The sequence below is a fragment of the Cervus canadensis genome, chromosome 11 (genome assembly GCF_019320065.1).
Source record: "Cervus canadensis isolate Bull #8, Minnesota chromosome 11, ASM1932006v1, whole genome shotgun sequence".
Classification (NCBI taxonomy): Eukaryota; Metazoa; Chordata; class Mammalia; order Artiodactyla; family Cervidae; genus Cervus; species Cervus canadensis.
This window is the reverse complement of record NC_057396.1, coordinates 65,204,294-65,231,043: the sequence shown is the minus strand read 5'-3', so window position 1 is coordinate 65,231,043 and position 26,750 is coordinate 65,204,294. Positions and strand designations below refer to the sequence as shown.

The 26,750-nt window shown below is 39.5% G+C and overlaps 1 protein-coding gene across 2 annotated transcripts in view; it reads left to right on the top strand.

The window, feature by feature from the left end:
* LRRC4C (leucine rich repeat containing 4C) overlaps positions 1-26,750 on the top strand; it is a 1,342,213-nt gene that overhangs the window by 776,434 nt on the left and 539,029 nt on the right. For both annotated transcript variants that reach the window (XM_043482208.1, XM_043482206.1), the window contains exon 4: positions 2,113-2,249. The gene's annotated coding sequence lies outside the window, so the exon portion shown is untranslated. The remainder of the gene's footprint in view (positions 1-2,112; positions 2,250-26,750) is intronic.

Below are 26,750 nucleotides of genomic sequence, written 5' to 3'. Positions count from 1 at the left end.
ATAATAATCCAGAACGACAGTAGAAAATCCAAGTTCAAGACAAACTTAACAATGGCTATTTATTCATATATTTGTGGAAGGAAGACTCTTCTGCTGTCACTCCTGTCCAAGCCACAGTTCAAAGTGTTGAGCAGGGGAGTCAGTTTTATGGAGTAAAAGGAGAAAATACTGATACTGTATCTAATTGGCAAGCATTCTATTAAGACAGGATTTTTGGAAATGTGGGAGATGTTCTAATTGGTATATTTGACAGTTCTTGGTTAACTGAAGAGGACAGATAAGAAGTTTAGGGTTCAAAAAAGTAAGGATTGCTCAATGTTGAGAGCAGAGGATTTTCTGTGACTATTTCCTAGAACAGGAAGGTGTCCGTAGGGTTCTTTGTTGCTGTCATATACTCTTTTTAGATTGGGAAGATAGGACCACTATGGCTGATGGTTTTTTACTAGAAACCTGTTAATATAAGAGAGAGTTTAAGAAGTTATATGGTTTTGATGTGCGTGAAATGATTTTGTTGAATTTAGTTACAAGAGCCCCATGAATCCAAAAATAGACATTTGAAATTTCAGGCCAGAACAATTGTGATGGGAGAAATAAAAATCATGTGGTTAGGGAAAGTAACCATAATTTTGATATGATATGCAATGACATGGAATTTAGTATCAATTTTCCCTTGGAAGTCACCATAGTCCAATATCCAAGCCACTATTTTCCTTTGTCTTAAGATGTGTGTGTTCTGATCACTCAGTCGTGTCCTACTTTTTGTGACCCCATGGAACATAGTCCATGGAATTCTCCAGGCCAGAATATTGGAGTGGGTAGCCTTTCCCTTCTCCAGAGGATCTTCCCAACCCAGGGATCAAACCCAGGTCTCCCACACTGCAGGCAGATTCTTTGCCAATTGAGCTATCAGGGAAGCCCTGTCTTAAGATAAATTCAGTGTAAAAGATGTTCGACATTATTAAAACAAAACAATATTCTATGTTCCTCTCCCAAACCTGAGTAAGAAAAGGGTAATGGATTCAGCTTTTGTGCGTGCATGCCTGCTCAGTTGCTAAGCTGTGTCCTATTCATTCAGCTTAGCTGGTCTTAAAAACTGACGTCCCTGACATGTAAGTTGTTCACTTATGATCCGAAGAACGAAACTAATAAAAACTTGCCAAACAGAGTTATAGGTAGTAAATGCCTAGAAAGGTGGTTGTACTAATGGAGTAAGATTATGTGGTTTTGTCACTAAGTTGTGTTCGTCTCTTGCGACCCCACAGACTGCAGCCCACCATGCTCCTCTATCCATGGGATTCTCCAGGCAAGAATACTGGAGTGGGTTGCCATTTCCTTCTCCAGGAATAAGATTATATGTGTGTATATATATGTGCCAGTTACTCAGTCGCATCCAATTCTTTGACACCCAGTGGACTGTAGCCTGCCAGGCTTCTCTGTCCATGGAATTCTCGAGGCAAGAATACTGGAGTGGGTTGCCATCTCCTTCTCCACGTATGTACACATATATGTGTATGTATGTGTGTATATATATATGCAACTAGCAAAGTCCCAGGCCCATAGTAGCTTCTCAAATGTTAAATTCCCTTTCACTTTCTCAAGACATGCAGGAACAAGACAATTTTAGTGAAATCTATTATATCAGGTGTATAGTCAATAAACTTTTATTAACCCTTTGCCACTCACCTGGTCTTTTGCTAGGTGCTATTTGCCAACTGCAGATACAAAGCCATATTAACGTGCAATGTTGTTTTTAAAAGAGAAGTGTTTTCTTCCTATCCTTTTCTATTAAACAAATAATAAAAATGTTCAAGTATGGCTTCCCCACTGGTTCAGTGGTAAAGATTCTGCCTGAGATGCAGGAGATACAAGAAAATAGGTTCTAACCCTGGGTCAGGAAAATCCCCTGGAGAAGGAAATGGCAAACCACTTCAGTATTCTTGCCTGAAAAATCCCATGGACAGAGGAGCCTGGTGGGCTGCAGCCCATGAGGTCCCAAAAAAGAGTAGGACTTGACTGTGCACACAGGCATGGGTGCTATAATCTAATCGATCAACCTGCATTTACTGAGCATTATATATTCCTAAGTATATCCTTTTATTCTTTTTTATGTAGGAGTTACTGGAAAGGCAGAGATAACCTATGTAGATTAGCAATATGGAAACATCCTGAAACCACTCTGAAGTCTTCGTAAATTGACTGGATTCAAGTTTCACAGATACGGAAACTGGTCCATGGACAATTTGCTACAGGTAAGTGAGAGGTATAATTTAATCTGTTAGAAACTTCCAAAGATTCATTAACTGTGGGGTTGTCAATTACGTTTCAGGTGATTGTAATGTTCCTTTGTACAGCCGACAGCTTTTCTTGCCTCCCAAACGTACACATGTGGATGCCAACATATGGCTAAATGTCTGGCCGTTTCATCTTGTTCATTTCGGCTTCAGTCAATTACAAAAGGAGGAAGCGGGGGAAAAAGTACCCACCTCATAAAACTTTTACGAGTAATGATTTATGCAGAGGGGTGAGAGTCCAACAACAGATGTTCCTGCAACAGATGTTTCTTTGCACTGCCCCAGGAGTTGAAAGAGCAGCAGATTGGTCTGCCCAGGATTCAGAATGGAACAATCAGACAAATGGTGATGGCCCCCTCCTCCTTTGAAACCAGGGCAGTAGTTAGGTCATTAATATGGAACAAAGTGTTTGGGAAAGGTAACTGGTTTTTTATTCTCCCTTTGAAAACCTGGTGAGGTTGGAACCCCTGAGGTGGTAACAGCATGAAAATGTTTTCTCGTGGGCTATTGGCAAACTGAACTTGCCTGAATGAACTGGTGGGGAAGAATGAAAGCCCAGGTGACTCATACAAGTGTCAGTTCACGGGCTGAGGGCATGGGCTGGGCATGGTCTGTAGCTACATGCTGTAGCATCAATAGCCAAGGCCACGTGAGCCTGGAAATCAGAGACGTCCAGCTCTGTGAAATGGAAATAATCTGCTTATTCATCTGTGAGGCTCAACTCTATTAAGGAGAAAACAAAATAGTAAGCTGAAATTCTAGTGGCATTGAGCTCCATCTATGGCAAGGGAGACATTTGTACTTGCCCTTTCAATTGGCAAATACTTGCTTGAATCATTGTTGCTGTTTTAAGAGTAAAGTAGAAATCTTCTTAGAATCTGGCAGCGGGGCACGCGGAATTGTCTTACATTTTCTGTTAATATTTAGCTCTCTCTGAGTTGCATGTATGACAGCTACCTGTCCTGGATTCATAACTCAAGATCTTCCTTGAAGACATGTATCCATTTTTGCATCTTGTCCATCACATTGTATAGATTAAGCTAAACAGAAGACATGTTATCTTTCTTCTGGGAAACCACTGTGTTTGAAAAGTCACATAAGAGCACAGATATGGAGGTGTATTTTTAGCATGTAAAGTGTTCTCTAAAGATGAAAGGCAATGGTAAGATCAAGATAAGGTAGCAGCCCATCAAGAGGAACATGAGCCAGCAAAAAGAGGAAAGACCTGAAAGTCTTATTGTTTGTTGTTGTTGTTCATTTGTTTTGGGGGTATTTTAAGAGCATGTGATCGCCCTCTTTTAAGAATCTGCCTCAATGTGGGAGACCTGGGTTTGATCCCTGGGATGGGAAGATCCCCTGGAGAAGGGACAGGATACCTACTCCAGTATTCTGGCCTGGAGAATGCCATGGACTGTATAGTCCCTGGGGTCACAGAGAGTCAGACACGACTGAGCAAATTTCACTTTCCCTTAGTCCTTCTATCTATACAGAAGGAAGGATGTTTCCTTTTACTTTGGCTCTTTTGTTTATCAGGAAGAAAGACTCATCACAGTGACTGTAGTAAAAAGATAATTATTTTGTTTACATGCGTGGGCTGGAAGTGAAATAGAAATTGAAAACAAGAAAAAAAAAAAAGACAGTTCTAGCATTTTCTTATATGTCTGTACCATTTTCATCAGCAATAGGAAACATCCTCTTTGCAGCTCTACGTCTCCCTGAACATGTATTCCATCCATTCTTCTCTCTCTCTTTCTACCTGACTCTTTCTATCTCTCTCTCAGCTTCTGATTGCTTTTCTTACCCTTCCTTTATTTGATTCTTTCATAATTTTGCCTTGAACCTAGCTTCTCATGGCCTCTCTGGCAACTTCCCGTTTATTCAGCTTCTAATCTTACTGCTAGTGGCCTGCATATGGGTTACACCTAGGAAACAGAAACTACATTGGTTATTATAATAGATAAAATGTAATTTAAGAATTATTAACCAGATATTGGAGAATTAAAGAGGTGATCAAGGACACTGATAAGTCTTAGAGGTTGCAGGAAGTGGCTACTTTGGCTGCAGAGCAACAGACATGAATTTGGCATGAGAATTCAGAAGATTGGAGGAAGGGCTCTATAGAACTGAAATCAGGGATCTTGAGTAGGCTTGCTGCCTGAAAGACAGAGGAACTATAGAAGCTTGGGTGAGAAGGACTCCATCTTGCTGGGATTAATGTCTCTAAGAAGAATGAAGCCCGCTTGTAGGTATAGTACCCCAGGAGGTCGGATTGGGGATCACAAATATCTGGGACTCAGAATTTTGTGAGGAAACCTCTTGAGTGAATGTTAACAGCCTGAAGAATTAGAAGGGAATCCACAGGCAAAGATGGAGCCAGATCTCTGAGGACAGGGTACCAGGCAGCTAGTGCTGTTATATCACCTGGAAGAGGGGCACTGCTGTTGTTTTTAGGAGTATGGGAAAAGTGAAAAAAAACTGGAATCAACTGTTGTGTAGGGTGTAGGTCATGAAGAGTTTTCCCTCCACCTCTGTAGTCTCTCTCTGACTGTGTCTATTGACAGAAACAGGGGATCAGGTAGCAAAAGAAAATTGTGCTTTGCAGAGAACCAGGCTCAGCATTTCAAAGCAAAATGGAGGAGAATGGATTTGAACTGAGATAGCAACTTAACAGTGAGCACATAGCCTGTCCCTGTTTACATGTAAAGGTATTCGTGTATATGTGTTTAATTTCAAATGTAAGAATCTCATTGGCTTGACTCGTCTCATCACTTTGATCACAAATTTTGACTTAGTTAACAGATTCACCTGACTAGTCCAGTGCCACTTTGGCTTCAACAAGTGACATAAGATGATGGATTATAAAAGAATAAATTGCTAAGCATTCCTCTTAGGGCCATAATCTGTTTTTCCGAAAAACAACTAAGGAATTTCATGTGATTGAACATGCATAGATATAAAATATATAAATGTGATATTGTTAATGATTGACTTTTAAATTAAGCTTTTTATTGTGAAATGATTGTACATTGACATGTAGTGTTAGGAAATAACATGAAGAGATCTCTGTGTCCTCTTTCTGCATTCCCCCTAATGCTAATATCTTACAAAACTATAGGACAGTATGACTAACATGATACTGATATTCTATAGTCAAGAGATTTTCTGTTACCACAAGGGTCCCTCCTGTTGCCCTTTTATAGCCACACCCACTTCATTTCCTTAAGCACAGGGCATTTTTATACTTTTGTCATTACAAAAATGTTATGTAAATGGAGTCATACAGTATGTAAGATTTGGGGATAGGCTTTTTTCACCCAACATAATTCTCAGAAGATTCATCCAAGTTCTTGAGTGCATCAACAGTTCACTGATTTTTCCAACTGAGTATTAATTTATGGTAAAGATACATAACAGTTTATTTTACCATTCATCTTCTGAAGGATGTCTTGATTATTTTCAGCTTGAGGCTATTGCAAAATGGCTAGAAGCAATCATGTACAGCTTTTTGTGTGAACATAAGAGTTCATTTTATTGTCCCAAAGAGCAGTTGCTAGATTATATGGTGGTTGTATACATATAGTAGGTTTACCCCCAGTTTTATTTAGAGATAATTGACATATGACGTTGCATGCGTTTAAAGTATACAGTGTGATGAGTTGATGCATACACACTGTGAAAGGTTCACCACACTAAGGTTAGTTAACACATGCTTCTTCTCAATTGTCATTTCATTATTGTATTGTGGTGAAAACATTTAAGGACTTTTAAATAAAAAAAAAAAAACTCAGCAAAATTTAGCTATATAATACAGTGTATTTTTTGGGAGGGGAGAATATAGTAAGTTTAATCTGGATGAAACATAAATAGGATGGATAGAAACAAGCAAATAAAAATCAGTCTTTAATTACAGAGCAATAATAAAAGTATTTGGCACTGTGTAATGCAAAGAGCACTGCTGTTATTATTGGTGTTCAGTCTCTAAGTCCTGTCTGACTCTTTGTGACCCCATGGACTGCAGCACGCCAGGGTTCCCTGTCCTTCACCATCTCCTGGAGTTTGCTAAAACCCATGTCCATTGAGTCGGTGATGCCATCCAACCATCTCATCCTGCATCACTCCCTTCTCCTCCTGCCTTCAATATTTCCCAGCATCAAGGTCTTGCAAATAAGCTGGCTCTTCACATCAGGTGGCCAAAGTATTGGAGCTTCAGCTTCAGTATCAGTCCTTCAGTGAATATTAGGGTTTATTTCCTTTAAGATTGACTGATTTGATCTCCTTACAGTCCAAGGGACTCTCAAGAGTCTTCTCCAATGCCACAGTTCAAAAACATCAATTCTTCAGTGCTCAGCCTTCTTTATGGTCCAGCGCTCACATTCATATGACTACTGGAAAAACCATAGCTTTGATTATACTGTGTGTGCATGCTAAGTCACTTCAGTTGTATCCAACTCTTTGTGACCCTATGGACTGTAGCCTGCCAGGCTCGTCTGTCCATGGAATTCTTCAGACAACAATAATGGTATGGGTTGCCATGCTCCTCTCCAGGGAATCTTCCTGACCCAGGGATGGAACCCACATCTCTTGTGTCTCCATCATTGGAAGGTGGGTTCTTTACCACTAGCACCACCTGGGAAACCATATTATGGACAGGGTTATGATCAAGCCTAACCTCTAGTCACTGCCCTGTTGCCAACTAGAGAGACTGATTACAGGGCCTCCATATCCTCTGGGGTTTCTATTTTAGAACAAAATATAAACTTTTCAATGAAGAAAAAAAGGTTTTAATTCCCCAAGAATGATGCAAACCTCACATTTTAGATATCTGGGGTTTACTTCCCCAAATATCAAAGCAGTATAGTCATCATGCTATACTTTAGATCCCTAGAGCCTACTCATCACATAAGAGGAAATTTGTATTCTATGACCAATGTCTATTGCTCCCACCTCCTACCCCGGTAACAATTTATCTACTCTTTGTTTCTATGATGGAGTAGGAAATGGCAACCCACTCCAGTATTCTTGCCTGGAGAATTCCATGCACGAGCTATAGTCCATGGAGTCACAGAGTCAGACACGACTGAATGACTAACACATTGCTTCTATGAAACAAATAGAAAGAAATAGTAATTTTCAAAATCTTTTTAAATTTTTTTTGAGATTGATCTGTTTTTAGATTTCAAATATAAGTGAGATGATACAGTATTTGCCTTTCCCTGTCTGACTTATTTCACTTAGCACAATGCCCTCAAGGTTCACCCATAAATGGCAAAATTTTCTGCAAATATTCATTGGAAGAACTGATCTGAAGCTGAAACTGAAGCTCAAGTAGTTTGGCCACCTGGTGCGGAGATCAGACTCACTGAAAAAGACCCTGATGCTGGGAAGGATTAAGGTGGTTAGATAGCATCACTGACTCAATGGACATGAATTTCAGTAAACTCTGGGAGATAGTGAAGGACAGAGGAGCCTGGTGTGCTGCAGTCCATGGGGCCACAGAGAATTGGACATGACTGAAGAACAACATATATCAACTATATATGTAATATGATGTATATATCATATATATGAGATCTATGTCTATGTACACAGTACCTTCTTTATCAATTTATTCATTGATTGACACTTGGTTACTGTGAACAATGCTACAATGAACATGAGAATATAGATATTTGTCCAAGATACAGATTTCATTTCCTTTGTATATACACCTAGAAGTGTATTACCTGGATCATACAGAGTACTGTTTTTCACTTTTTTGAGAAATCTTCATACTATTTTCCATAGTGGCTACACCAATTTGCATCCCCACCAACAGTTTACCAGGATTCCCTTTTCTCTATGTCATCACCAGCATTTGCCTTGTTGAAATAGTCTAACAAGTTAATATCCATTGTGGTTTTAATTTTCAGAGAAAATGTTTTGAACTTCAGTAGAGTTTAATTTGGAGAAGGCAATGGCACCCCACTCCAGTACTCTTGCCTGGAAAATCCCATGGATGGAGGCTGCAGCCCATAGGGTTGCTAAGAGTCGGACACGATTGAGCGACTTCACTTTCACTTTTCACTTTCACGCCTTGGAGAAGGAAATGGCAACCCACTCCAGTGTTCTTGCCGGAGAATCCCAGGGATGGGGGAGCCTGGTGGGCTGCCGTCTGTGGGGTCACACAGAGTCGGACACGACTGAAGTGACTTAGCAGTAGCAGCAGCAGAGTCCAGTTTATCAGATTTTCCTTTTGTGGCTCATAGTTCAGTGTCCAGTATAAGAACTCTTTTCCTATCTGTAAACCCCAAAGGTTTTCTACTATTTTTTTTTCTAAAACTTTTAGTCTTATTTATTATATTTAAGTTCATAACCCATAACCCGTTTTGTGTTAACTTTTGTATAAGATGTGAAACTCAAGTCACATTAAGGATATGTTTATGGATATCCGCTTGCTCTTCTTGGCACTAACATCTGTTGATTGAATTTTACATCCATTTGGAAATCTTCTTGGTTATTGATATAATGAGGAATTTGGGTATTATATTCTGAGACCTTCAGTTGTAGCTGCCTTCTTCTGATATTGCTTCAGCAGGGGAAGTGGGGTAAGTTGACATCAAGTCAGAGTAGAAATTCATATTCATTGTCCTTATTTGGCCTCTGTTGACACATGAGTAGATGGAGCTCATCATTATTCTGAGTGTGGGCAGGTGTTCCAGCTCTTACCAGATATCCATTGACACATCCCTGGCTGGGAAGTATAGGAGGGAGTGTAACGACTACCCACTTGGCCATCACTGACCCTATGGGCAGAAGAGTAGCTTCATGACTTCTGGGAGGTGGTCCAAGTCCTGACTCTCCATTAAGTCAACTCATACATTTCTAGCATGTCGGGGAAGGTCCCTGTTACTGCTGAGTGAATGTGGAAGTACAGGCTCCCTACATCACTTGCATAGAGAAAGCAGAGAAGAATGTTCTAGTTTTCTACTTGGCCTTGTCTGATGGTACCTTGATGGGGAGTTTAAGGGAACTTGTCATAACTTGGTGAAGGTGAAAGCTTTCTTAGTATTGGTTAAGAATAAAGCAATAATTTTTGGAGGTGCTCAGCTGGATAAGGGGAATTGTCTTGGAGCTTTCCATGTTGCTAAGCTGCCTTTTCTGTGTCTTTTGGGGCGAGACAGCAGACTTTTGATTTGGTTTGTTTTTTAGTCTGCTCTTGTGTTTAGTTGCTTAGTTGTGTTCAAATCTTTGAGACTCCATGGACTGTAGCTCACCAGGCTCCTCTGTCCATGGGATTTCCCAAGCAAGAATAGTGGAGCAGGTTGACATTTCCTTCTCCAGGGGATCTTCCTGACCCAGGGATTGAATCCATGTCTCCTGTGAGTCTCCAGCATTGCAGGTAGATTCTTTACTGCGGAGCCACTGGGGAAGTCCCTTTTTAGTCTGTACATATCAGCATTTCTGGGTTTGTGGTCTCTTCTTCTTCAGGTCTGGTGTGTATGAGACAAAAGGAAATCCCAGGAACTTACTATTGTGTAATTACTTAGATCTAAGCTTCATAGACGGTCTGTTTCCTACTTTCTACCTTTCAAATCCTTCTTATATATTTATTTTTTAATATATACTGTCCAGGGATTTTAATTGTACTTAGTGGGGTGAATAGGAAAATGAAAGTCTAATCTATCTTCCTGGAAATAGAGCCCCTTGGAAATGTTTTTGAAGACATTCTGATGGGTCTACTTTTATTGTTAAATTTTAAAAAGAATAATTCAAGTAGAACTGTAAAGGTGTAAAGACAAAGAAAACAAAGCAAGCAAGTAAAGAAACTTTTACTAAGCTTTTACTAAGTCCAGTCTCCTGTATTTGAGTAGGAACACATGCAAAACCTATCTCAAAGAGAGGATTACTTCACACAGTAGAAGTTTACACTTAATTATTGAATGAAGGAATAATTACTAAATGAGTTAATCTGCTGAATTGTCTCCTACATGCTAAACAATATTCTAGGCAGCAAGGAAGGTATCTCACATATATATATATATATACACATATATATATATATATATTTATAATATAGACTTAACTACCAAGTTATATATAAGCCAGTAACACTGCTAAAATGGAAAGACGACTGTAGCTATAATATATAAGGTAGAACATTGTCTTTCATCTCCTCCGAGCAAGGCAGTGTCTTGTTCATCTTTGTCTGCTACTAGTGCCTAATGGAGCACATTAGTCATCATGCATGACTTGCTCTAGGAGTTTAGCAGAGGAGGAGAGAGCTCTTGGAGCTGCTGGGAAATAATCTGTCTTGTATTCTCCAAAAGCTCTGCAGAAAAGATGTTCCCTTTCTCCCAGATGGCTCAGAGATCTGCCTGCCAATGCAAGAGCTGAAGAAGACATGGGTTCAATCCCTGTGTTGGGAAGATCCCATGGAGGAGGGCATGGCAACCCACTCCAGTATTCTTGCCTGGGAAATCCCATGGACAAAGGAGCCTGGCAGACTACAGCCCATGGAGTTGCAAGAGTCAGACAGAGGACACAAAACATTACTAAGCAAAGTATACATTCCTTTACTAAGTCAGAGAATTCTTTGTGTGAATCCTATCCCTGAAATGAAGCAAGTATTTATTGTTCTGACCTTGGCAGAAGCAGAGCAGAGATAAGTATCATTTTTCATACATATATCTTAAAATATTTAAGATCAAGTGCTCCCTCTATCTCATCATTCCTTCTCTAATCCCAGATACCAACCAAAATAGCTTCATGTTTAACAAGGTATATGTATACTGGTGGCCTGGGAGTTAAGTGTCAATCCACTCATCTGAACATGCACAAAGGGGAAAAAAAGCAAATAATTATAATGAATAAGTAAAAATAGCAGCATATAGTAACAAGATGAGTTAACTTCACTATCCTTTAGACAGGCATGAAATCCATCCTTAAACATAACCCAAAGAGGAGCTCTTGAATGTCATCAATTTATTGTAAAATCCAACAGTCTGGACATTACATAAACAACGACTTTTCAGTTACCTAAGGACAGATTTCATCCACAAATATAAAAGATCCTTGGCAGAAAGTCAGTGTCACAGCTAACGAACTCTTTAGTATTTCAGTCCTGGATCAGGGGATGCGAGAGGCTTAGAGAAACCAACAAGAACCCTGATGTTAGGAATCTTGAGGCAACAAAAACATGTTTAATGCAAGGCAAGGGGCCTCCTGTGAAAGCTCAAAGTTCTGCTCATCGCAGGCTGATGAAAAGACAGCTTCCTGATTCCATCATAGACACTCAAGAGGATATGAACTTTGACTTGTGTATTTGATAAAGCAGTGGTAGGCTTTCTCAATAATGAGAATTTATAGGATCAAGTTTTTTAAAAAGCTTCCTGTTTTTTATTTGGTTGGCTTTTTCATAAGAGTCTCACTCTTTGGATGAAGAGCTCTCCATGAATGCCTAGTTCTAAAAAATCAAAGAAAGAGCAAAGTGTGAAGTGCGGTGAGTTCTATTTTATGTGATTTTCAGTGAAGAACAGGGATGGCGCGTTGAACTGAAAAGGTGTTATTTTCCCGTGACACATCTGTTTTCATGGAAACCCATTTTAATAGATTGATTCCTGAGACAGAACTCACACCCTTAAAACTTCCAAGAATTTACAAACTTATGGCAGATTCTCTCTCTCATTTATAGTTGCCACAAATTGAAATGATCAGGGTGCTGTATAGTATTCAACACAGAAAATAGCCTGAATTAGCAGAAAATGGTACTATTCTGAGTTTTAAGCTTCACAAAGTTTATTACATTTTAAAAATTTCTTGTGTATTGTTATTATTTCTTTTAAAATATGAACTTATATACCTTTAAAAATATATTAGCTTTAGCATAAGCAAAACATGTTTTATTGTTAGAAATTTAGAAATAAAATAATGTGATAACAATCACTTCATTAAGGAAAAGAGATTAAAAACATCAAAAAGATGAATGAAAATGGCAGTTTCTTCTTATTGCCATCATCTTAAATGGGATTTTTGCAGTTTTTCCGACTGTATAATATAGATTTAGCCAATTTTTCTGAGCCACCTTCACGTGACATAGTTGAGGTTGAGAGGTAGAGGTAAAAAACAGAGAATGTAATCAGAGAGATTGCATCTTCTTGCCATATTCCAGCTTGTTAAACATAACTCAGAAGTTTCCAGATGTAATAGAAGCACTTTTTGAGAGAAAAATCAGCCCATGTCTGCTAAGTCTCCTACCCTGTTTGTCCAAGTAAGTAGAACGATCATATTATTGGCAGTACCTCAATTTTCTCAACTTTTTTTTTTTTTTAAGTGACAAATGTGCTAAATATCATGGGTATTCCTTATGCTTGATTTCTCACATTTTACATCTTTAAGGTCCATATTCCTGGTGCAAATACAATGAAATATCACTGCAGTAAAGCAAAATGTTTCACTGTGCACGTTTACTGTTCAAGAAACCAAACCATAAACCAGAAATTTCAAGGCAGTAAAACAATTTGGGACAAACATTCTATTCAACTGAATGGTATGCTTCTATTTCAGAGAGCAGCTCCTAAATTGAGTGTCTTGCACAGAGATGGCACAGTGGTAACAAATTGTTGAATGAATTTTTTTTTTTTTTTAATACACTTGGAAATAACAAGGTAGAACCAAGATGTGCTGGAAAACCAGCTCTATGAGGGAAAGAAAAGAAAAGGAAAAAAAAAAAAAAGGCAAAAAACTCTGGTTTGTAGTGTGTTCCTCTTTCTGTGGTATAAACACTTGCCCTATGGCCCATTTTAATACCAATTTTAATTACCAATTACCATTTTAATGTGTGTCGCAGCACAGGTGTGGGAAAAGATGGGCGCGATGTTCTCTTACAGACTGGTACAGCCTGACTCTGGTCCCCTACTGGTTAAGTCCCCTAGATTTGCATTCATGTGATTTGGCAAAAGAAAATCGTGCCACTGGTTTCCTGTAGGTTAATTAGCTGTCTTGATTTTGAGGTGGACTTTTCACTGCAATGCAAGAGACCCCGGTTTGATTCCTGGGTCAGGAAGATCCCCTGGAGAAGGGATAGGCTACCCACTCCAGCACTCTTGGGCTTCCCTTGTGGCTCAGCTGGTAAAGAATCTGCCTGCAATGTGGGAGACCTGGGTTTGATCCCTGGGTTGGGAAGATCCCCTAGAGAAGAAAGGCTACCTACTCCAATATTCTAGCCTAAAAAATTCACAGAGTTGGACACAAATGAGTGACTTACACTTCCACTTTTCACAAGTAATGATGACAAAGTGTTACTTATTTCCAGGTAGGCTACTTGTAGGAAGAAAAGTTTTAAGAATACCTCCCCAGGAGTTCCCGTGCTTTTGAAAACAGATAAAAACCGAGGAAGACCTTGAGGAATTTCCTGAAGTTGAAAAAGAAATCTCTTTAACTAGGGCCACCTACTTTGGGGCCTGGGCGTTGTTAAGCATGCCTTGAAGAATCCTTATTCTTAGCCACTCTAAGCTTAAAAACTGAATAGGAAAGCCTTAGGCAAAGCACTCTTTAGTAGCATGGTATATTAACTCTTAGAATTTATAAAATCCTTTCAGTCCCCCACGTTGCTGAACTATTTTTGAAGTCAAGAAATTTAGTGCACAGAAATGCGGGAAAAAACTAAAGAAATCTTGAGGATAGTTTATGATTAAAACAGTTATTCATTTTATAACTTTTATGGGTCAAACTCTGAGCTGGAAAGTCTCACTTATTTTATATTTGTATTCAATTTGTGTGTTTACTCTTTAGGGTAAAAGTGGAAATTCTTTCATTTAATGAAGATGGAAAAGGGCATCCCTGGAGTTATTAAAAATATTTTACTAACAACAACAATGTGTTAAACATCTACTATGCCCTAGACAATTCTCATTTACCATTGTAGTTAATAATCAACAATATTTCTATTTTATAGATGAAATAAATGAGACTGCGGCTGAGTGTTATGTTAGGTCATGAACGAATAAAGAGGAAAAACTGGATCACAAGTCAGTGTTTCTTTGGATTTGTTGCTTAACATGTGTTAATTCAGTCAGTCAGTCCACAAATGTTTATTGAGCACCCTCTAAGATTCAGCCATTCCACTTGGCTTCAGGGCTATAGCAGAGAACCACACCAACACAAATTTCAGCTCTCACCAATCTGCATTTTAGTTGGCAGAGACAATCAACAAACAGAATAATATTAAATCAATACTATGTTGGATGGTAACAAGTTATATAGAAAAATACAAAGTAGGGAAGTTATGGGAGTGTATCGAAATTTTAAACCAATAATCAGAGAAGGCATCACTAAGAAGATGAGAAAATTAGATTGTGAAATACCTTAGATGTGCAAATATCTGAGTTCCAAGATGAAACACATGTTGAGGTCTTCAAGTGGAAGCAGACTTAGTGCATTGGAGGAGCATCAAGGTTTATCGGTAGCTAACCAGAAGTAAGTTTGAGTAAACTCTGGGAGTTGGGGGATGGACAGGGAGGCCTGGTGTGCTGCGATTCATGGGGTCGCAGAGAGTCAGGCACGACTGAGCAACTGAACTGAATTGAACTGAACTGAACTGAACTGAACCAGAAGTAAGCTTGGGAGAAAGGGATGGGAGTTAAGTCCTAGACATGCGAGGTATGGAGGAAGATGCTCAATTCCTTTGACTTCTGTGATGAATGTAGACTGATGGGAGGAGCAGGTGAGAGAAAAAAGAACAAAAAGCAGGCTGCTGCAATAATCTGTGTGAAGAATCATAATCTCTTGTGCCATGACAGTAGAGATGTGACTGGTAAGAATTGGTTGAATTCTGAATAAATTTTGAGTAGACATCATCTGTGGAATGATTAAAAGTAGACTGTGAGTGAAAGTGAGATTTTCTGAATAAAGAGAAGCTTCCCTTTACAGTGATGGTGAGGATTGTAGAAGGAGAGATTTGGGGTAGATAAAGAGGTTTGGGAAGATAAAGAACTTGTTTTCTCAATGTGGTGAGATGGAGGAGATGCAGGAATAAAGAACATTATTTAAAGTATAAGTTTCAATAAAGCTAATCTATTTAAAAGCACTATCAGTGGTAGTTTTTTTTTTGTCTTTAGTCTCAGCTAGGTGATATAATTATGTCAAGACTGAGATTTAAAGACTGGTTATAATAGAATTGGTGGACTATAGACAAGACTTCATATGCAGAAAAGGAGAAGTTTTTAAACTTAGAATAAAAAAATCAGGAGTCTGTTTTGTACTTGTTAGGTCAGGTTTCACAGGGGAGAAGTAAGAGTCAAGAGATAAAGAAATGGGTAGGGGTTTGGCTCTGCTGAAGTCATCTTTAAATGTTCATACATATATATCTACTTTTCTCAGATTCTTCTTCCTTATGAATTATTACAAAATGTTGAGGATAGTTCCAGTTTTATAAAGTAAGTTTGGTTTTCCTTGTTGGTTATTTATTTCATATGTGGTGGTTTAGGCTCTTAGTCATGTCTGACTCTTACAACCACACGGACTGCAGCCCATCAGACTCCTCTGCTCATGGAATTTCCCAGGCAAGAATATTGGAGTGGGTTGCCATTTCTATTCCAGGGGATCTTCCCAACCCAGGGATCAAACTCATATCTCCTGCATTGGCAGGCAGATTCTTTACCACTAGCAATACCTGGGAAGGACATTTTATATATAGTAGTGTATATATGTTAATCTAAATCTCCCAATTTATCTTCAGTCCCCCCTTTCCCCTTTGGTAACCATGTTTATTTTCTATGCCTGTAGGTGTATTTCTGTTTTGTATATAAGTTCATTTGCATTTTTTTTTTTTTTAGATTTCACATATGTGGTATCATGTTGTCTTTGTCTGACTTACTTCACTTAGTATGATAATCTCTAGGTCCATTAATGTTACTACAGAAGTTATTATTTTGTTCTTTTTAGTGACTAATATTCAGTTCAGTTCAGTTCAGTTCAGTTGCTCAATCATGTCCAACTCTTTGTGACCCCATGGACTACAGCATGCCAGGCTTCCCTGCCCGTCATCAACTCTTGGAGCTTACTCAAACTCATGTCTGTTGAGTCAGTGATGCCAGCCACTGACTAATATTCCATTATATAAATATACTCCATCTTTTTTATCTATTCATCTGTCGGAAATTTAGGTTGCTTCCATGTCTTGGCTATTGTAAATAGAGCTGTAGTGAACATTAGGGCAGATGTTTCTTTTTGAATTATGGTTTTCTCTGGACATATGCCCAGGAGTGGAATTTCAGAATCATATGGTAGCTCTATTTTTAGTTTTTTAAGGAACCTCTATATAGTTTTCCCTAGTGGCTATACCAATAACTGAATCGTTTTGCTATATACCTGAAACTAACACATATACAATGACTACACTTCAATTGAAAAACATCTTTTAAAATGTCTATAGAGTTGTTAAGAACAAAACCTGATGAATCTGGGTAACTGAAAGAGTAACTGACCCTGGATCTGAGCCATGCTGCTCTGGGAGTCCAGAGGCCAGTATCAGATGCAGCGTTTAGGAGGCAGTGACTCTCTTTCCTCAGACACAAGTGCAATACTGTCAACTGAAGGTGTTAAAGAGCCATCAGAACAAGATTGTTGTGCCTCAAAGTCACATTCTCAGGGTGCTCACTACCAAATGGAGGCTGTAACACAGGGTCTAAACCAAGAAGAAAGAATGAGCTGATATTTCTTGAGCAAAGTGAGATGTCCTAGACATTTCCAGGAAGAAGTGAACATTTTCAGAAAGAAAATGAGCCTTGGACTCTGAAAGTGAAAGTGAAAGTAAGTCAGTCATGTCCAACTCTTTGTGACCCCATGGACTATACTGTCCATGGAATTCTCCAGGCCAGAATACTGGAGTGGATAGCTGTTCCCTTCTCCAGGGGATCTTCCCAACCCAGGGATCAAACCTAGGTCTCTCACATTGCAGGTGTATTCTTTACCAGCTGAGCCACCTGGACCCTGAACAAGTTAGAAAGTATCTCATCTAGCCTTTAATGAGGCTTATTTTCCCTCTCTAGTTGGAGATGCCAAAGGTTATCCTTGTGATGTGTCGTATAGGATAGCCATTTCTCCAAGCAGTCCTGGTGGGCTGAATGGTGGCCTGCCCATCTGGAGGCATTAGGGACCTAGGTGGGCACTTTGAAAGCTAAATCCGATGGGGTGATGTGCATGCCCAATCATTCAGTATTGTCTCACTCTTTGTGACCCCAAGGACCATAGCCCACCAGGCTCCTCTGTCCATGGAATTTTCCAGGCAAGAATACTGGAGTGGGTTGTCATCTCCTTCTCCAGGGCTTCTTCCCGACCCAAGGATCGAACCCATGTCTCTTGCATCATCTGGTGGATTCTTTACCACTGAGCCACCTGGGAAGCAGCCCTAAGTCCAGTATCGCTTCTCTGTCCTAAGCCCGCTTCTTGTGAGCCATGCAGTAGCGTTCTCATGCTTTAGGGCTTTAGTTGGTTTCCATTTATTTCCTGAGATGTCATTCCCCACCCCTATGTTTTTATACTCATGATTGACCCTAAGATGATGCAGTTTCCCCAGCTCTGATTTTACTTGCTCTTCCTGGGGAAAAAAAAGATGCTACCATCTGACCTTGCCTTACCCAAGTGGCATACTACTTGAGTTGAGTGTGTTGGATTCCTGCCATGCAAGCTGCTTTAGTTCTTCTCAGAGCTGATTTTCCATGAGTAGAGACTGTTGGCAGCTGGCTGTTGAAACAGATGTCCTGCCTGTCGGGGAGTATTTCCTTGGGTTCACTTCTATAGCTTGGCTGAGCAGTGAATGCCGGGCATGGATCAGTCTACTTTCCCTGGGAGCAGGGCCACCCCAGTGTCTACTAGATGCCCCAAGACCTGGGCAGTCAGGTTTTGCTGCTTATCGGCCAAGGCAGACCAACACTACCCTTTTCTTGTAACTGCTTTTAACTCATATATGGCTCCTTTTTCCTGAAGTGTCTTCTCCCTACTTCTGCCTGAGAATCCAGCCTTTTCCTCAGTACTAGGGTGACTATCATCTTTCTGAAGCTTCTCCTAATTCTTGTCTATTGCATATGAGTTCCTGGAATTGCCACTGCATTTCAGTGGCCATGTCTGGTCATGTCCTAAATATATTTTTGTTGTTGTTGTTGTTCAGTCACTAAAGTGAAAAGTGAAAGTATTAGCCTCTCAACTGTGCCTCACTCTTTGGGACTCTATGGACTGTAGCCTGCCAGGTTCCTCTGTCCATGGGATTCTCCAGGCAAGAATACTGGAGTGGGTTGCCATTTCCTTCTTCAGAGGATATTCCTGACCCAGGGATTGAACCTGAGCTTCCTGAATTGCAGGAAGATTCTTTACCATCTGAGCCACCGGGAAAGCCCATTCGGTTGTTAAGCCATGTCCAACTCTTCATGCCACGCTTCCCTATGCTTCACTGTTTCCCAGAGTTTGCTTAGATTCATGTCCATTGAGTTGATGATGCCATCCAACCATCTTATTCTCTGTCACCCCCCTCCCTTCCTGCATTCAATCTTTCCCAGCATCAGGGTCTTGTCCAGTGAGCTGGCTTTGCATAAGGTGGCCAAGCTATTGAAGCTTCAGCTTCAGCATCAGTCCTTCCAATGAATATTCAGGATTGGTTTCCTTTTGGATTAACTGGGTTGATCCCTTTGCTGCCCAAGGGACTCTCAAGAGTCTTCTCCAACACCACCGTTCAAAAGCATCAATTCTTTGGCACTCATCCTTTCCTGCCCAACTCTCATATCCATACGTCACTGGAAAAATCATAGCTTTGACAATAATTCATATGTATTTGTGTATATGTTCTTTCTCTTCTCTTGAAGGTGAGTTCCTTCAATAAGGCTTGAGCAGTAAGCATCCCTTAGGTCTCCAAACCCTGAGAATCACTAAGGGGGCTGAGAAATTTAATGAGGCTCATAGGGCAGGAGCTGAGGGTGTATTAGGAAAGGCCTAAGAAAAAATTTTCTGTAGACACCAGCTTCAATTGTAATTGAGATTTAATTTCATTTTGGTAACATACATTCATTTAGGGTGCTAGAGTTCAAGGCTGCAAAGTTTATCATGGATCACCAGGGCAAAACCAGAAAGACAAGAATGAGTTGGTAAATACTAGTAAGCAGCTAAGGTTATCAGCTTGATTTCTTTTATTTACAAGAGAGAGGTAGGGGTGTTGGGAATATATTTATAAGACTGGCTTAGACTATAAGAAAAGGTCTGTAGCCAAAGACAAAAGCTTTTCAATTTGTACTTTGATATAAATCTTATAATTAATCATAGAAACCCTTCCCCCTTTTTCTTTCAATTGACTAGAATGAGACCAGACAAAACTAAAAAAAATAGAATCCAGGTTTTGTTTCTAGCTACAAACACAAAGAAATAATTTCTAAAACAAACTAGGTCTAAATGCTGAACAAAACATCATAATTTTCTGGCCTTGGAGACAGTGAAATCAATAAAACAGATATTTGATTTGGGTGATTTTTCATAGATCATTTGAAGAAACAGCACACTTATTTATTAAAATCTATGAACCCTGAAAATAATTTCCTTTCAGCTGTAATAAATTTCAAGATTTTTTGAGACATACACACATATATATATACACACAGTTGTAGTATCTTCGGTAGTAAGAAACCAAGCTCCTTTCATCATGAGACATAAGCACGAATTCAGTAGCCTTTAGGCTGAAACTACTATGACTTATAAATTATGAAAGCAGCACTCAATACTGCTTTCCTAACAATTTTCCATCCTTTACTAGTTAGGTATTCTTTATTCTGAAGCTTTTCACCTCATACTAATGCTATCATCTGCCCTGAAAAACAAACAAAAACACTAAAATTCTGGCAATTAATTGTGAGAAATTGAAGCTCTTCAAAGTCTAACTATGACCTGACACAATACTCTACCCACAATTGTATGCAGGAGGGGACAGGGGAAGACACATTTACAAGTGTCTTTATTTACCCCACATTGTACACAACTTCATTTAATCTGCAAAACGAGTTTTTAATTTAAGAATACTTTCCTTCCTTCCTTCCTCTTTCTCCTTCACTCTCTCTTTTGCTCTCTTCCCTCCCATTCTTCTTTCTTTTCATCAATTTTCTTCTGTAAAGTGCTCACATAAAATAAAAGCCAAATCTTACTGACGTACAAATATAAAAATGTCTAATTTCCCCATAGCTCCAAATCCCCATCACTGTGTATATTATTTGTCTATTTCTGTTAAATAGTCTTGCCCCTATGTTGTAGAAGAGGTAACTGGAACTCAGAAAGTGTAACTTGGCCACACCATGATTTAAATCCAGGCTCCTTATTGCCAAAGCCGTGGCAAGCTTCCCAGTATGTGTGTGTTTCCATCCCTTTCACATTCTATAGATAAAGATGAACTCTTTTGTCCTGTTTGATAACATTCTAGGGACCCTACTTGATCATTCATTCCATTGTTCATCCAAATATTCATAGTACCACTTACTGGATAATAAATCTGAGTAGGAATTAGAAGAATAAAGGACATAAAAAGAGGAAACAGGAGTTAAAGTGGTTGAGAAAGGGGAATAACCTTGGCAAAGATAAAGGGATTGAATTTCAATGAGGAAAGAAGGCTCTGAGTCTGGATTAAAATAAATTCCCATCCTAAACTCTCTGCTCTTAAGCACTGGGCAGTGTGTCTCACCTCTGATGTGCTATCTGATTGATATGTTCCCCTGAAGGTTTTCATTACTAAAGTATCTTTATTGCTCAGACCCTCCAGAGTCACAATCCACTGGAGGGGGAAAGCTCTGCAAGTTAAGTACTACATGCTATGCCAGACATCAGATTCAAAGATAAAGCAGATGAAATCCCTGACTTTGTGGTGTCCAAGTTCAGTAATGGGAAGCCCTCCATGGCACTTGTCTGTGAGGTTTTACGACAGCCTCCCTAGATGGTGAAAGAGTTTCAGTTGCAGTATTTAAGGCGACATCTAAAATATAGACTGTCTTCCTCTCTTTGTCCTTATCTCCTTATTCCATTCCTGCCTTCTTTTCAACTTCATTCCACTGAGTTCATAGCTTGAACCAATTCTAGTGCCTTTAAAGTATAGATACCATAGGGCCCATAGAAGGAGAATGTCTGCCTGGGAAACATCAGGAAACAATCCCATCAGTCTTCCTTCCTGACCCTGGACACTCTTCAGAAGCTTTGAGTGAGTTCCTGGGCTCACACATGGTTCTCTTGAGTCAGTCTGCCTTTGGAGATGTTCTTTTAACCAATTCAAAAATATGTCTCCAACCTAAAAGATCACACATAATATTTCATTTTTGAGCCTGAGCCAACCTTTTCAAAACCAAATACTGAATTTTGACTTCATTTTCCAATATGTGGTGACATTTTTCTTGAATATGAATTCAACAAACATTTTTTCTAGAGGCATAGGGTGTGCTGTCCTGCTGTTCTCAGCCATGTCCAACTCTGAGACCCCCATGGACTGTAGGCTGTCCTGCTGTTCTCAGCCATGTCCAACTCTGAGACCTCCATGGACTATAGGCTATGCTACACCTTCTCTGTCCATGGACTTCCCCAGGCAAGAATAGTGGAGCAGGCTGCCATTTCCTACTCCAGGGGATCCTCCTGACCAAGGGATTGAACCTGCATCTCCTGCGTTGGCAGGTGGATTTGTTACCACTGCACCGCCTGGGGAGCAGAGTTAATATCAATCAGTAATTAAAATCGGTAGTTCTGGAGTGCAGATCTAAGGCTGTCATTTATTGTATGAACTTGGCCAAGTCACTTAACTTATGTGAACCTCAATTTTTTGGAAAGAAACCTCAATTTTTTCTTTGTTGAAATGATGCTAATAATACCTCCCTTGCATGGTTATCATGAGTATTAAATAAAACAATATTAGATAAGAGGCTTCATTGCTAGCTTTGTGTTAAGTATTAGCTGTGGGTTGTAAGAAAATGTCACACTCTACCAGTAAGGTCATGTTACGGCTTGTGAAGCCCAAATCAATTACATATTGGGGCAAATCCACTGTGTGCGTGACATAATTGGTGAACAACAGAAAACTAACATGGTCAAATGATTCTGTGCTAATTAAACTACTGTGGATCCCAGGCAATATGTCCAGAGTATGCTTTTAGGTAGACTGTTGTCTAACTACTTGACTAATGCTTCGGTGCCATAGTGTTAATGTAGTATTCAGGCAATCCATTATGTGTTAGGAAAAAAAAAACAAAAAACAAGTTGGAGTGAGGAGAGGAAAGAACTGAAGAAAGAAAGCCTGAGAACTTTTTGAAGTCTCCCATATGCAAATAGCAGCCGAGTTAAGAGTTCCCAGGGTAAAGTTATAATTGCCTTTCTCATTTTGCAGCCATATGTCTGTCACACAATTGAGCTGTCACATATTGAGATTGCTAGTGTGACATCTTCATAGTTTCAAGCTGACTCTAGCCTAAAACAGCTCCAGCAATTCCTGGGTTACCACCTTTGCGCCACTGCCTCATCTCCCTGGAAGCTTAAGAGAATCCATGTGCTCCACACTGGATGCATCTCCAGGGTCATTTAACGTGTATGGGCATCAGCCAACATCTGGCACACATAGAAAAACCCAATCAGCTTCATCCCCATTTTGAACCGTGATAAGAACCCGGCAAAGGGCATCAGATAGGCAGAAGAGAGTCCAGTTCATTTCAGAGAGTAAAAGCCAAAGCTGCTTCCTCTTCACAGTGGAAAACACATCAGACATTCAAGAAATGGATTAGAAAACTCCCTTTATTCTCTAGAGGAGGCACAGTCAATTTTTTTCTCTCTCTTTAAGGGCCTTATATTTAATTTTAAAATGTCGTTATTATTTCACATGGAAGAATTACTCATCGAAATGGAATTTCTTTTAAATTCCTCTGTTTTAGAAACTACGCCCCCGGGGGAAATGAGTATATTCATGAGTGGGCTATGAAGGTATAAAGCACATTTCATATCATAAAAATCTCTGTCTGTTACACAGTGAAATAGCTTAGAATTGTGGGAAGGTTTGAGAATATTAAGATCACTGATGGTTTGATCATGGTAGCCAGAGTCCACTTTAGATTCTGAAAGGCAAGATGCCAAAATACTAGATTTGGGTGTATTTTGGGGAGACTAATTTTTAGAGGATCTATTGACAACTGAATGAGACTGAGATGTTATTGTGCAGCAGCTCTGAAGTCAGAATCCCAGCCTAACCAGTTTTATGTGGTGTGACTTCAGACTATTTCTTTTTAACCTTTCTGGAATCCAGTATTATGAACTACCTACCAAATTGTGGTAGTGAGAGAACATGATTCATACAGCATTGTTCTGATTGTGTAAAGTGACTGTATGAAATATTTAGTTTAATGTTTGCTGCATAATAAGCTTTCAGTAAACGTCAGCTAGTGGCAAAGTGCTAGTAGTGGTAATCTGACTATGAAAAACAAGCAAACAAATGAAACGAACAAGTAGTAAAATCAAGGGAATGTCTTAAAGCTCCAGATCTCCAAATCATATCTGATCTTAAGATGTAGATTTTTTTTTCATCCTATTGTGATTCTTGTATTTGTCTTTTCTGAAAAAAAAAAAAAAAAATGATCATGAGATTTTCTCAAATATGGTTTTAACTTTGTCCAAATATAAGAACAGAGATCCCCTGATAGCTGAGTTGGTAAAGAATCCACCTGAAATGCAGGAGACCCTGGTTTGATTCCTGGGTGGTCTGGAAAATCCACTGGAGAAGGGATAGGCTACCCACTCCAGTATTCTTGGGCTTCCCTTGTGGCTCATCTGGTAAAGAATCTGCCTGCAACATGGGAGACTTGGGTTTAATCCCTGGGTTGGGAAGATCCCCTGGAGAAGGTAAAGGCTACCCACTCCAGCATTCTGGCCTGGAGAATTCTATGAACTGTATAGTCCACGAAGTCACAGAGTCCGCAGCAACTGAGTGACTTTCACTTTCACTTTCAAATATAAGGACTTTTATAAGACCATATCATAAATTTCACAGTGTCTACAACCAGAAGTTGAAAAAAAAAGAATAATAAATTTTGCTTCAAAATGATACTTGAGTGGTATTGGTGATTTCAGTGTTGAGGAAATATTTTAGAGGGAAGACCTAATTTGATATCTGATATGGGGTTTCCCTCATGGTTCAGAGGGTAAAGAATCTGACTGCTATGCAGGAGACCTGGGTTTGATCTCTGGCTTTGGAAGATCCTCTAGAGAAGGAAATGGCAACCCACTCCAGTATTCTTGCCTGGAGAATCGCATGGACAGAGGAGCCTGGCGGGCTACAGTCCACGGGGTCGCAAGAGTCCAACACAACTGAGTGATTAACAGTACGCTATATTCCCATCAACTATATTAACTAAGTGTCTGAGTATGTTCTATTTCTATCTATATGTCTCCAAGAATAGTGATATAGGCTCTATAGTAACATAAATAAAGATGTTTGTATTGAATAGAATTAAAGGTAAATGGTATTGTATTATTGTAGTTTAGTCGCTAAATCAAGTCCAAATCTTTTTGGACCCCATGGACTATAGCCCACCAGGTTCCTCTGTGCATGGGACCCAGGCAATAATACTGGAGTGAGTTGCAATGTCCTTCTCTAGGGGATCTTCCTGACCATGGAATCAAACCTGTGTCTGTGCATTGCACGCAGATTATTTATGCAATGTGAGTACCGTTGAGACCGGGGAAGCCCCAAACTGCTGTGAGCACTAGATCAATGAAAAGGATCAATAAGGTCAATTCCATTCTACTTGCATGTGGATGGGAAATCTGCACTCTGTAAAATACCCATCCTCAGTTTTCACAGCTATAGATGGAGACACTGGTAAGGGACTTAGCAAGTAGGAGTGTGTGACATTGAGTGAATCCATTCTTGTCATCAGAAAGTGACATGAGTGACAAGCACATGTCTTTGAGTGCCTAGCATTTTCTTCTTCATGATAGTTATTTCAACAGACCAACACATATCTTAGTTTGGAGAAAGGAATTAGAATTAGGCAGAGCATGTGCAAAGACACCTAGATGATGTAAGTCACGTTATATGAAAAATTCAGCCTGGGCATTTACGGGATATGTGGACAAGGGCATCAGAGCCTTTTTCTGTAAGCATTTGCTTGACATTTGCTTACAAATTAGCCAGTAGGCCTTTTAAAGTAGTGTTTGTGAGGAATAAAGAATAGCTACTCAAAGAATTTTCTTTTTAGTAGAGTGAATTGTCAACAATCAATAACAACATTTGAATGACTAATTGTTATTATCAGCAGGCTGAAATCAGAACCAAATTTTACACTGTCTTATAAAATCAACTTTTAAAAAATTTCCTAAAGTTAATAACAGAGGACACAGATGGTTTAATTATAACTTGCTAAAGCATATAAGTTAGTCAAAAGATGAGAGCTCTGATTTTTTTGTTTGTATTTTTACCAAAGCAGGCCAAAGTTTGTTTAGAGAATACATGAAATAAAAGTGTAACTTCATAATGACACAAATAAATACAACTTTTTCTACTTTATATAAGCAAACAAGTATAAGAAAAATGAGCATTGTGTTTACTTAAGACTTAAAATTTCAAAATCTATCAGACTCACTGGAAATCTCTCAAATTTGTCCAAGGATCATCTAACTTCTGATTAGAGCTAGATTTTTTTTTCTTACTAGAGATCAAGAAAATAGCAATAAAAATATGTCAGCCTTGCAAAGATTTCTGAAATAGTCACATCTACTTCCTACAGTTTTTCTGTTAGGTCATCAATGTGTTGCTGAAAGTATGTGAATTAACACTTAACGATCACCATGTACATTGACAAGAATTGAGTACCAGTTTTCCCAGGTGGCTCGGTGATAAAGAATCCACCTAAATGCAGGATATGCAAGAGACCTGGGTTCCATCTCTGGGTCGGGAAGATCCCCTGGAGGAGAAATGGCAATCCAATCCAGTCTTCTTGCCTGGAGAATCCCAGGAAGAGAGGAGCCTGGTGGGCTACAGCCCATAGGGTCTCAAAGAGTCGGACACGATTGAACAGGCATGCACACATCACCGTGAGGTCGGTAGTACTACTGCCTCTAATTTATATATAAGGAAAAGCAAGCATGAGGAAGGCTTCCCTGCTCATTCAGATGGTAAAGACTCTACCTGCAATGTAGGAGACCTGGGTTTGGTCCTTAGGTTGGGAAGATCCCCTGGAGGAGGGCATGGCAACCCACTCGACTATTCTTGCCTGGAACATCCCCAAGGACAGACGAGCCTGGCAGGCTACAGTCCATAGGTTTCAAAGAGTCAGACATGACTGAGCGACTAAAGACAAGCATGATTAAGTGATGTTCCTATGGTTCTTTTACCCTAAAAAAGGCTGAATTAGGTCTTGATCCCTGCTCTTTGAACTCTACTTCCTATAATCTCTGCTAATATCATGCTATGCCTTTTATATGATTATGATAAAG